This window comes from Lagopus muta, chromosome 6 (genome assembly GCF_023343835.1).
Source record: "Lagopus muta isolate bLagMut1 chromosome 6, bLagMut1 primary, whole genome shotgun sequence".
NCBI classification, from domain to species: Eukaryota; Metazoa; Chordata; class Aves; order Galliformes; family Phasianidae; genus Lagopus; species Lagopus muta.
In genome coordinates this window covers 56,597,825-56,611,147 of record NC_064438.1, presented here as the reverse complement: position 1 = coordinate 56,611,147, position 13,323 = coordinate 56,597,825, and the positions used below count along the sequence as shown (strand labels likewise).

At 43.5% G+C, this 13,323-nt stretch overlaps 1 protein-coding gene across 1 annotated transcript in view; it reads left to right on the top strand.

Annotated features, from left to right (window-relative positions):
* MDGA2 (MAM domain containing glycosylphosphatidylinositol anchor 2) overlaps positions 1 to 13,323 on the top strand; it is a 340,836-nt gene that overhangs the window by 319,219 nt on the left and 8,294 nt on the right. Inside the window, exons 18-20 of the mRNA XM_048949134.1 lie at positions 8,027 to 8,275; positions 8,865 to 9,022; positions 13,061 to 13,249. The gene's annotated coding sequence lies outside the window, so the exon portion shown is untranslated. The remainder of the gene's footprint in view (positions 1 to 8,026; positions 8,276 to 8,864; positions 9,023 to 13,060; positions 13,250 to 13,323) is intronic.

Below are 13,323 nucleotides of genomic sequence, written 5' to 3'. Positions count from 1 at the left end.
TCCTTATAGGTGTGCTGCAGTTTCATTGGGGTTGAGTTCCACGAAGAAGAAGTGTACTGAGTGTTGTGCCTTAACAAAAGCAGCATGCATCCTACAAAGAAATAAGGTAAGCAGAAATTCAGAGCAATCTAATTTGGTTAACTGGTGTATCAGAGGTCAAATTACTTTGGGGTCTGCCTTTTAATTTGTGCTTAATTAAGATACGCCTTCCAGAAGGACATTTAGTTTTAAAAGTTTTAAGAGATTAGTAACAAACATCTTTCTTGGCAGTTGATCTTTGGAGTTAATGACTGTGACCATTAAAATATTCTGACTAATTATGGTTCTATTTTGTTATGTTCAGAAAGGAATATATATTTTTCTCTGTTGCATTAAAAAGCTTGTTACTGTTTTATACTCTCACTTACTGTACCTGAGTCTCTTCCATATTGAGATGTATTTATTTACTGGATGAACTATGTAAACCACAATGCTTAAATCTACCACTTTAAGGCAGCTTTGGTATAATGAGGAATTCTTCTAGTCTCCAACCTGGCAAACAACTTGGTGATGAAACACTGAGGAATAAGTAAAGAAAGTCGTTACAGCTTTGTGTGCTGCTTCCCAGCAAGGCAGGTTGTTTATCCACCTCTATCTCCTTGCAGATGGAGCCAATGCAGTTCTACCTGTCTATATTATGAATGTGAGGGATATAAATAATTCAGAATTCCATATTTAGGAAAATAATCAGAGGTGGTTTCCATTGCCCTATTTCTGAGCTCTGTGAGTAGAAGCTATGTCTGTAATCAGGGACAGCTATCTTAGCTGTATCCCAGCTTTGTGCTGTTGCTTGTTTAAGTTCCTCAGGCACCTGACCCCACGTAATTACTGCTCCTCCAATGAGAAGCTAGACATATATATAAGTTTGTGAGCCTTGGATTGTTTTTGCTTTCCTTTCACATCATGCTATGCATGTGGGCTCCATCTGTGGCACAAACAATTTTGACAGAGTAACTCACAGGACTGAAAGCATTTAAATGTGTCCCTTCTATCCGTTTGAATGACAGGGTCGGTTCTCCAGCAGACAGAGAGCTGCTTGTTCCCTTGCACAGTGCTGGAATTGTGGTAGAGGTGCTTTGAATAGCCTGCAGCATGTGTCAACAAAGTTCATGGCCACCGCTTGCAAATCTGCAAGTGCTCAGTGTGTGTGTGCCAGTATCTCTTGCTTTTCTTATGAACCATTGGGTGGCACAGCTGATTATTGCACAGATGTTTCCTCCTCAATAAATTACCTAGTTCTAGTTTTCCTGGTGGATTGCTTAAGAATAGAAGATATCTGATTTTATTTATCCAAGGTGAAGTTGACCTCAAATAGAATTGAGCTTGTTTGGAGAGCGCTAGGCTACTCACCTTGGAAAGGTGGTAACTTCTTTATCTCCTTCTGGCTAAATCGTAGGTGTAGACTGAGTTAACCTGATTTATTTTTTTAAATCAAACTAACACCTAGGTGAAGTTATAAAACCGGTGCCTGGGAGAATAGTCTGCCCAACTCAGGGTGTCTCACTGTTCAAATATATTTAAAAGTAAAGTAATCCATATTTCTTTGAGAAGCCCAGTTGGAGAATTAAAAAGCATGGATGGTGTGAAGAATAAGATCAGTTGGTGCAATGTTCTGACTGGAAGAGGTCAAGTCATCTTTCTTTGTAATTTCCAATTATGTGACTTTATGAACTGTTTTCCTACTTGTTTTCAGTATGGGTTGGATCAGGAAATTGGATGTGTCATTTATAAGTAACTACTTTAAATTGCTCTGGATTGAAATCAAGTCGTTATGGTCAGTCTTCCTGGCCAGCTGGATTAATGCTTTTGAAGTATTTACATATTTTGTAATGTTTTCTAAGAACAGCTTACCAGGAAATCACAGCTCTCATCCTGCCCTGCCTATTGAATTGCCTCTCTGCTATTAAATGATGCACGTGTGACTGGGTGTAGATGCAGTCCCTACTTATAGCTATGTTGAACGTAGATCAAAAATGCTCAAATTGTTCTTTGTTGGCATCCTTTATAAAGCAGGGTGTGTGCTTAATCTGCTGGGCCTAAGGGGGTTTTGTGGAAGTGTAACAATCCCTCCTGCAAAGAAATTATGGAGTGTGATGTGTGCTTGAGGAATCTTTTCCTCCGGGTATTTTTAAGATGAAGTGACTCAACGTGGAAGGTGTGAAACTAATGTTAAATGAGTGAGAACTGTGTGAAATCCCCGAGTGATGTGCTCTGAGGTAGTTGTGTTCCTCAATACCCACTCGTAGTGCAACGTGGTGCTTTCCTGTACTGAAATAACACCGTCCTGGGATTGTTTGCTACATCCCTGGGACAGCAGATTCAGGCAGCATGGCTCAGAGGCAGAGCTTTATTCATGGAAACCGTTCTATCCATGAATTAGGTTCGCTGGGTGTAAAAGTTTGTTTTTATGCTGAAGCTTTAAGATGCTGCCGTGTAAAAACCTTCAGGCTTAGCTCTGCACTGCTGCAGACCTGAAGTAATGCAATGTTGGTGACTGAAGCTCCATTTCCAATCCACTGCTCGGTGCAAGAGCAGAATCACATCTGCATCTCCTCTTCTGCTTTTTGTGGTTTTCTTTTCCTTTTAAAGAGCCAGCTGGACAATTCATATTGTAATAATGGGTATAAATTGTTTCCCTTGTAATGTATTTAATAATCTGCAGCTAAGGAGCAGGAAAAGGAGTGAGTTGAAGTGATGGCAAAAACTAAAGGTATTCAGCAGCCCATGGAAATTAAGTAGTGAGATAAAGGCTGCCCAGAGACATGGTGGTTCCCCTTTCCTGCCCACATTCAAGGTCAGGGGATGGGCTGTGAGCACTGATGGAGCTGTGGGTGCCCCCATGCGCTGCAGGGAGTGGGACCTGATGGCTTGTAAGGGTTCCTTCAACTCAAACCAGTCTATGAACTTGTCTACCCCATTACTGAAGATGTCTGTTCCAATACCATCTGCTGGGCAGAGGCCTGCATGTTATCACTGACAAAAGACCACGGCCCTCACTTGTAGGATCATTTGGACTCTATCTATTGGTAGTGACTGGTGTCTTCCACCAGTGGGAAAAAGGATCTAACCTATCTGACTTCCTGATTCTGGAATGTTCATTCTGATATTGGAATGTTTAATGTGTTGTTCCCATTGTCCAGGACAGCTGAGTTCTCGTAATGGTAACATGAGATACTGCTCTGTGCTCCAGTATAATGCCTCATTAAAATCAGTACACCATTAATATCAATGTGCCTTTGAGGGATGTGGATCTATGATCACCTGGGAAGTTGTTAGAAGATACGGTGAGCTGAAAATAACGTGGGTCAAGAATTAGGTGACTAGATGATCTTGTAGGTCCTTTCCAACCTTGTTAATCTATGATTCTATGAGTAATTCTAGAAATAAATTAAAAACAAAACAATAATTCTAATCAAACTAAGAACTAGCTTCATGTGTGTACCTTTATACTGGCTGTGAACTAAACAGATTTTAATTTCTTGGTTGTCACAGCTGCTTTACCCTTCTCAGCAGCCAGAGACTTTCAGAGTTGAACTGAGGGTCAAGGAACTGCAGTGTTCTGTGAGAAGGAGTAGCATATGGACAGTAAATCTGTCCTATGGTGTTGTCACACATAGCCTAAGGAAGACCATCCTCTCTTATTGCTGGTGAGCCTTCAGGGGTTTTACAGGAGCGCTTTGGGGGTGCAGGAGAGAACCTTCAGGAAGAACTGGCATCTGTGGTGGCTGTACTGGTTTGGCCAGCATCACTTTCAATATAGCCTCGGTTCACACGCAGAAGCAGGAGTGATGCTTTGACCTGCTTGGTGTTGCCTCTACAGTCTTGTCCTCTTGGTGGTAAAGAAGTAAAGCAACTGCTGTGCCCTGTGGGAACAGCAGTGAGACACAGATATTCAGAGGCAGCAGTTCTGCTTTGACTGCAGAAGGGAGAAAGTTAAGAGCGAGGGGAAAATACAAATTCTCATCACCTAATAGATTTTGTGGAAAGAAAAAGCCTCCCTTAACAGCAGATCCTCAAACTTAAAACCACAAGAACTGCTTTACAAGACCACAATAAAGGTTTTTTTGGGCCTAACATCTTGTACCCAACAGCATCAGTAGGAAATAAAGAAAGAAATGAAAACAGCAATCACACGTACTCCTACTGCCTTACAGCAGTCCCTGGAGAGCTGCCACTAAGAAGCTTTGAGTCAGGTATCTGTCTGCACTGCAGCTCTCAATGCACTTTCATACATTTATGCTATTGCCTTTTGAGCCCATGTCACTATTAGCATCTACAAGGAATGGATTTTGCAGTTTACAGATGCGGTGTGCAAGGAAGAGTTCCTTTTGTCAGGCAGGAGACACTCTGTTTTGACAGATGTGGTGGCAGCAGTTATTCCCTGCAGAGTGTCTTCAGGACATCCTTGATTATACAGGCTTTTGTCACACCCTTCCTTCCAGACTGAGTTTAGGCTATTTAATTTATCCTCATGTGAAAGACGTACCCTGAATCTTCTTTGTTACTTTCTTTATGCATTCTTTACTCCTGTTTTGCCATCAAAGTTGATGATAGCAGGCCTGAAATGAAGGTATATATGTGAGTCTGTGTGGGTGCGGGTAAAGAAGGTGATGCCAAAATGGGCTCTGTCTGAATGGAAACCACAGGAAGACCAGACCAATCTGTATGGTGACCCTAGGGGCTGGTAGAGGCTGTGGGTTAAACATCCCCAGAAGATTATCCCTTTCATGACCTAACCAGAGGTGACTGCATATCAGGGCACACTGCTGGCTCACGGCCCACCTGTCATCAACCAAAATGAGAATCATTAGCACAGAATCACAGGATAGTCTGGGTTGGAAAGGACCACAATGATCATCTAGTTTCAACCATCCTGCTATGTGCAGGGTCACGGTGGGTGCAAGCCTGTTCATTCCTCACAGTTTTAGGGAAGACAGTACAGACTAGTAACAAAATGTAATTAGAGAACACCAAATACCAGCTCTCTCCAACAGTTCATTTCTGTTAATAGTTTCTGTTCCACATCTGGATGCTCTTGGTATCTATGAGAGCTCTTGCTATCTGAGCACACTGTATACCTGCTATTCCATAGGGTTGATGTCCATATAGTTAGTAATGTGTATATTTATTATGAGCCTGCAACATAACTCAAGGAAATGTAATATAAAACAATATAGTCTCCAGTAACATAAGCCTGCATTTTTGGAAGAGACTGTGGAACACAAAAATAGGAAGCATGGCGTACTTGGCATCTTATGTCTGTTGATGTCAGTCTTCATTTTTGGTTCCCAACACCACGTTCCCAAAGGCAGGTACTCTCTCAAGATGCAGGAAAGATCTTCAATAGGTAGGAAAGGATCTTCCTTCACTACTGCTTACTGAGACTTGAAGACCCAACTGGATTGAGCCCTTGTGCTCAGTAATGCCCAGATCTCCATGACATTCCTAACAGAACAATGTTCTCAGCTTCTGTGGATGCTGGCAGGTCTTCCTATGCCTTTCCATGCCTGAGTTTCCTAGTGTATATGGATGTGAGGAACTTCATCCTTGTTCTTGTAGTGGTTAGTGATGAGGAAATGTGGCAGAAGCCTGTGCCCAACCTGCTGTCGTGGGGCTCACTTGCACAGAGCCTGGATTGCTGAAGTGCAGTGGGACTCTTCATGCCAATAGAGTAAAATCATGCTGAGCAGATGTCTCTTGGTGCTGCTGCCAAGCCTCCACCGACTGATGAGGAGATTGGAGCTTGGAGCAACCTCATCTAGTGAGAAGGGCCCCTGGACATGGTTGAGGGTTGGGGCTGGGTTGGCTTTAAGGCCCGTGCCAACTCAGTCCTTTCTATGGTTCTGCCATTCTCCTGCACATCTCTAATAGTGGGTTTTGAAGTCTTCAGTGCCACAGTTTGTTTCTTTCTCCTGTTTGGCCCTGACTGGTCATATACTTATTAAAAACCATATGTCCTTGCTGCAAATGGCACCTACGTAAGTGTGTGTTAATAACTAAAACATTTCCTCTGTGCAGTTGCTTTTAAGAACTGCCCTCAGCCAGGACTTGCCCCGAAGGGAAAGCAACCAAAAAAAACACCTTCATCTGAAAATGTAGCTCCTTCAGCACCCCAGTTCTGATGTCCTTGGTTCTTTTGCTGGCAGTGACAGCACTTGCTGAGCAGGAACATGCAAGGAGAAGTTTGGTGTGCATTTGAGCATTAACTTTGTTTCCTACGCTCACTATGGATTTCAGTGGTCTTTCTATAGCTGGCAGGATTTCACAAGCCTTACAACTTTTGTCTTGAAGATTCTGCTTAGATCTCTTCTTTCTTCTTACAACTCAAGATCTTGTTCCTTCCAACTGTATTCATGTGTATATACTTAGCTTTTTTTCCCCACAGAGTCCCTTCTTACAACAAATTTCTTAGAATACCTGTGCATTGTGCAAGTAAAGATTTTCATTGCACAGGACAACGTGTTTTTCAGTCTGCACAAGTCTTGGTTAAGTAATCATGAACAAAGGAGCCACGCTGAAAACTGAAGTTTTGCCTCCTCACCCAAACTGGTGGTTGTCTACACTGTGCTGTTGTAAGGGATGAGACAGCTCCACCACGGAGTCTGAGTGATGTTTCAATATTCGGATTTCCATTCTTGCCTTGCTGAGTTGTTTCCCAAGCAAAGCAGCAGTTCCAAACAAAAACATTCATAATTTATTGCACAGAGTTTGCATGCAAATAGTATCTTTTCCTTTTCTTCAACATATTTATTTTATTTTGAATTGACTCATTTTTATTTTTTTTTTTTAGCAGACTTATATATAATTCACAAACAATTTCTATTTTTTACATTCCTTAAGCTGGTTTGATTACTTTCTTATCGTTGATTCCGTCCTCACTTTTTCTGGCAAAAGTGCTGCTAGTTGCCATGGTAACATCTGCTTTCTACTTTGTTTTGGGTTTTTTTTACCAGTCATTCCTCCTCTCTCCTGGAAGAAATATTTCATTTGCAGACCTCCCCCTTGCTCACACCAACTCTAGCTGCCTCTTTGCACTAAGCAGGGGTTGTAAGACGTGTCCAAAGACAACCTATACAAAGCGTTTCCCAGGCCTTCTCCAAGCTTTGCAAGACCAATGGATGCCTTCCACTGCGTGCAGGTACCAGTGGCTTCTTACAACAGCTGCCTGATGTGCACCTTGTGCCACAGGGCTGGGTGGGAGATGGGATGGACCATTCCCAATTCCCATATACCCTCCATTCCAGTACCCTTCCTCATCTCTGTGCCTTTGCCCAGCTCTCAGATTCACTTTCCATCATCCCATCTTCCAAAAGAGAAGAGGGGAAAAAGATTGCCTAATACCCCTATTGTCAGACATAGCAGCTTTCTACATGGCATAAGACAACATTTGGGTTGCTGATCGCAATCTCCCATATGCTCTCTGCATGTGCTGCACCAATGACTTTCTGCTTGGGCTGTGATGGACTGTGAATGGCACTGGCCACATCATAAGATCACATCCGAAAGAGAAGCAGTAGGACAGAAGTGAAGGTGCTGTTTATGTAACTTCTGCTGAAACATGCATTTAAACCGAAATAAATGACAACAGCAAAGTGACTGAAAGGAGCGCGGTCAGGTTTATAATTTTATATTTTTTTAATGTATAACTCTGTGATAGTCTAATAACATAACGTACCTCATATTAGCTTGGATTCACTATTGTTTATCATCAGCTTTTTAATCCTTGGTTTGATAAACAGACTGTCCCAAAAGTGTCTGGGACACAGAGCAGCATACCAGGGTGATGGCAGGGCTGTTCCCTGCTGGTGTCCAGGAGCAAAGCATCCCCCATGGGACCACCAGGAGGGCTGGAGAAGGGGAAGGTCCCATCTATGCTGGCATCTGTGGAGATGGGGCACTGAGGGATGGTGGGGTGGGATGGGGTTGGCCTTGGCATCTTGGATAGCTTTTCCAACCTGAATGATTCTATGGTTCTTTTGTTTCATAGGCCAACATGTGCAGAAGTCAGCAGGCAGCCCAGCTTCACCTCAGTACCCATTTCTGCTCTTACTTGAAATGACTGGTTCCCTGCAGAGGAATTACTGCCACTGCCCATCTGCTGCAGGGGAAAAATCTTTACGGCTCGCCTAGCTTAAACCAAATCAGGGCTCAAGTGGTTTACTGACTTATTAACAACACTTAATTAACTGGCAATCGGTGAACTGCACGTTCAAGATCAATATCAGCAATGCTACAGGTAAGCCAGACTGCAAGGAGCTCACAAAATGGTGATTAAAATACAAATTTCTCAACACATACAATCTGAGCAAGTTTTAATTGCACACACAGTGTGTGTATGAGTGCAACCCAAGCATGGCATCCAAAGGGAAGGCTGCTCTGCCTGATCTTAGAGAGGTTGTGGTTGCATCAGAGCTGCCTCTGGTTCCATCAAAGCAGCTTTTTGCTATTTCTACTACCAGGTCTCTTCCCAGTGTTGTAAATGTTCATTCACTGGAACAGGCTGCCCAGGGAGGTGATGGAGTCTCCTTCTCTGGAGACGTTCAAGACCTGCCTGGATGCCTACCTGTGCAACCTGCTGTAGGGAACCTGATTTGGCAGGGGGGTTGGACTCGATGATCTCTGGAGGTCCCTTCCAACCCCTACGATTCTGTGATTCTGTGATTCTGTGATTCTTCTTTTTGAGCTTCTTGGAAAGTCTCCTTGTGATCATCTGTCCACTGTTTAATCCAGGTGATGGTTTCCCATGTTGCCCAAATTTGAGACTGTTTGTCCCACAGCCACGTGATTGATACTCACATTCCTGTCTTACCTGTTGCTGTTATCAGGTCATCTGCTTTCTTCACATTGCCATGCTGTCTTCAAAGGGCACGTGGATTTCCAGCCCTCTTGAAACCTGCTCTGCAAGGCCTTCATACCCACAAGGAAAGATGAAGGAGAAGAGCTGTGTCCTGGTGCTTGATTCTGTAACAACCACTCAGATGAGGTAAGCACAGGCATTCACACTTACAGTGTTTCGCATCTTAGACGTTGTGTTGAGGGACATGGTTTAGTGAGAACTACTGGTGATTGGTGGATGGTTGGACTGGATGATTGTGGAGGTCCTTTCCAAGTGATTCTGTGATCTTTGGACCAGAGTGTCCAAAGATTGGTGTCTGCTGTGGCGAATGTCCATGAAGTCACAGCAGTGGACATCCATTGGGATCTCTACCAATCTACTACTTGGTGTTTTATAGGTGGCACCAGCTGAGCTGTACCTGGTGAGTGGAGCTCTGTGGAGTACAGTCAGGCTAACTTGTTCTCTATTTACTGCTGCTACAAAACTCTTACTAGACTTGGCAGAGAAATCCTGGCCTCAATTAAAAAACAAAGCAAAATGCTAATGGGAGGACCACAAACCATGACATTTCCAGGAGTCTGTGGTTGCAGCCCATAGGAGAGAATGGCAAATTTAGTGCATTTTCTCCCTCACTGCAGATTCTTGATGCAAAGTGCTATGCCAAATAACCACACATCACCTTTGTGTGCATTTCCATCTGCATTAGCAGGTCACAGAATTAAAATATGCAGCTGTTCACTAGGAAGCAGATAACCTGCAGCATGACCTTGCCATTTGCTGCTTTAGGGGAGCAAGTGGAGGGCCACATTCTTCTGTACTGTGTGCTGTACTTTAACACACATAAATAATGCATCTTCAAAAGAAAAAGCTATTAACAAACAGTAGGACCCACAGTCAGTGCATAACATTTTCCCTCTCATTTTCCTTCCAAACTGAAAAAGACAGGGAAGGCAGAATGAATTTGCTCCGGTGTTAATTACCTGAAGCATTCTGTATCATAGGTTTTGCAAATATTTGTGCAATACTAACTCCATAGATGTAATTGATACTAAACTCCATAGTAGCTAACAATCTCAGACCAGTTGAATGAGCAAAGACTCTGCTTTCTCTCCTTTCTGACTTCATTATTTGGGCTTATTTTCCTTGCTAAAGCAACACCTGTTGGCACAAGTCCTGCAGTGAGAATGTCAGCCTTATTGTGGATAGTTCTTTTATTATTATTACTATTGTTTGCACTTCAGCAGTCCTGCCTCTAGCATCTAACAGTGGACAACTCATCCCAATGAGTTGTTGGCACCCCATCCTAATGCACAGCCATGGCTTCTCCCTCCTGTCCTACATTGCCATATGCCAACTTGGTGGCTATAAGGTACACTCAGCTTCTGAAGATCACTTCCTCAATAAATAGGGCTGTTCACTTGTTTTTCTACCAGGTGGGCCATAGCACCCAGATAGCCATCATATAGAACTAGTAGGTGTAAAATGCTACTTGTTCTAAATATGAGTCTCTTGAAAAGTAACCATGTAATATTTAGTGTTTACAAAGGCACTATCTGGAAGTATTTTTGAGAAAGCACTTTATTTTGGAACAGAAGTCTGGCAACTATTGTGCAGTTTTGCTTTTTCTGATGTAATTAATGTATTTTAATGTGAGTTCCTAAAGAACCGATTCAACTCGGGCAGCAGCCCCTGAACTCTTCTGTGTCTCCTTATTATACTGTCAAATTTCTATCCAGCTTCAAACCAACATGACAGTGGGGTATGGGCATCAGGTGTGTTTCTATCCTCACATCCCCCACCTTGTACTGGCAGTGTGGGTTGCTGTGACTTAGGTACAAGCCCTTGCACTTGGATTTATTGAGCTGTGTGAGGTTTTCCTGAACCCACTGCTTAGTCTGTCCAGGGCCTTCATGCAGGGCCCCAATTGCCTCTTAAGGCTCATGAATAAGTCCTGAAAGCTGTGGTGTTGGCTGGGCCAAGCTATGCTTTTAGGGAAGTGATTTGGTGATGTGGTGCAGGAGTGGGATATAGGAGAGGTAGCTCCCAGCTCCTGCCTGGGTACCATGGGAGTACATTGCCCCTGAGCACCAATGTGTGGTTTCTTGTAGTCAGGTTAGTTGCTTGTGCTTCACATTAGTTATGGGAGTTTTAATCTGTATTCCAGGGTGCGCAGAGAGAAACAGTATTTAGTGCTGAAAAGTCCCACCCACAATGTACTTATTCCTTTTTTGCAGCAATTTCCTTTCTTCTACACATCATTTTGCTTTGGAGGCTTTGAGGCAAACTCTGCAGAAGTAGAGGGAAAAATGTTTCCCCATAAACTCCTTCAGATTGGCAGTTATTTCTCTTTCCTTCATTTAATTTCATTTCTTCAACCTCTTGTACTTACAAGTTAGCGTTTATCCATGCCCACGTAATTTAAGTCTGTATTCTGGCTGTGGATCAGCAGGTAGGTAGATGTGCCTCATTTCTTTCCAACTAATGGGAAGCAAATGAATAGCTGCATATTAGGAATAACGAACAGTGCACTCATCCCACAACATACCTGTCACAATAAGAACTGGACTTCAGAGAAAGCTGGCACTGGCAAAATCCCACAACATCACATAATGCAGCAAGCAAAAGGCTGAGCTGCTGGATGCTGCTGCAAAGCAAGGTGTAACAGAGCACTGCAAAGGATGGGAGAATGTGTGATTAACGGATCTCAAAAACCTGGAACTGACTTTATGATCAAATAGCACAGACTATTTCCATGGGCTTGGGCAGCTTACTTTAGAGTCAATAGGAGATGATTTTACAGGGGAGGGAGGGAAATGAGCAATCCATCACATGGAAAAAATACAAACCTGCTGAAAATTGCTCTGAGAGAGATTGTGGTTATGTTAGAATTTACTATGAGTTATATACATCCTGGGAGGGATGAGTTGGAACCTCCAACCCACACCTTAATGTCGCTCTGGAATAGCCCTGCTGGGTGCTGGGACCAGGGGCTGGGTTGGAACAAATCTCCTGTAAACAGCAACAGGATTGATGTTGGAGGTAAAGGATGTGTGGCTGGGTACAGGGTAGAGCTGCTTAAGCTATCAGGGGAAATAGTGAAGCATACAGATGATTATAATACTAACAGATAAGCATTTAGGTTGTTTTCATGTTAAAATTAGGCAGTGCATAGTGTTACAAAAGGCTGTTCCCAAACGCTCTAATTACAACTTAATGTAGGACCCAAAGGGAAGAGCTGGAGTCAACCAACCCAGATGTGCTACAAAAGAAGGGCAGGGGTCAGGTACAGCAGCCTACAGGTCAGTGATGGAAGGATTCTGACACCCGTCAGTGGTGATCATAAGTCCTCATTATAGTCTTCCCCAAGCAGCGATTGAGAAGGTGAGGAACGGTGCCTGGAAGTGAGAGGTTGTGCTCCAGTTTGTAATGGGAGGGCTGTACAGCTTCTTGTTGCCTCTGGGTGCTAGCTGCTGTGCCCTGGCACAAGAGAGATGTGACAACTGCCAGCCTTAAAGCCCCTTATTCTGTTCCCCTTGTTCTGATCTCTTTTCTTGACTGACAAGTTCCCAAATCTTAAACATGCCCTTAACTTCACACAAACACTCATAGATGGCTATTTCTGGCCCAGAACCATCACCTGGCTCTCCAGGTTTCATCTTCCTTTTGAAGAATGCAGTGTGATGCTCGGGCTCTATACAGCCAGGGAGCACAGAGGTGCTGGGCTCATTGCTGTGTCTGTATGGTGGAAAGCATGCAAATGTGCAGACTTAATGCACGGAGGAAAGCGCCCAGTGTTTTAGGTGAGGATATGTGCTCAGGAGGGATGGGTCTCCCCAGCTTCTGCTGCAGCTCCTTTCACATCCTCTCCTGCAAGGCATGTGCCTCAGCATTCTCGTACCTTGGAGCTGTGTGCTCCAATTTTGTCTCCCAAGAATGCCCTTTTCAGAAGGGACGCTTTGAAACTGGGCACCAAGGCATCACCTCATACATTGCCGTACCATTTACAGCTGGAGCTTGGAGAGGTAAGTAGCACAAACCCAGAAGAAGGTGGATTTGTTTCTGTAACAAGTAGTTGCTCAAGCGAAATGACTTTCTTTGAGGCCCTGTGTCTTTTTGCATGGCTCTTCACATTTCACTGCCAATATTTTGGATGGAACCAAGGGTTAATGTCTTAAAACTGGGCAGTTTCCAGAGAAGGCGAGTTCTCCCTGCTGCTATGGAAAGAATCCTAGGGAAGAAGACCTATGGAGAAGGGGAGCTGAGAGATGAGCTGTTCCCAATGAGTGCCACGCACCATCACCAATGCTTTAGAAGGAAGCACGGCCTGTCTTAAGCCCTCCTCTGAGCCAACAAGAAAATCAAGTATTTTTAAAGGTAAGCTACAGAATCTGATGTCTTTTGTGTGTTCAGTGCAAAATGGGGCATTTGAAGTGAAAATGAAATTTTGC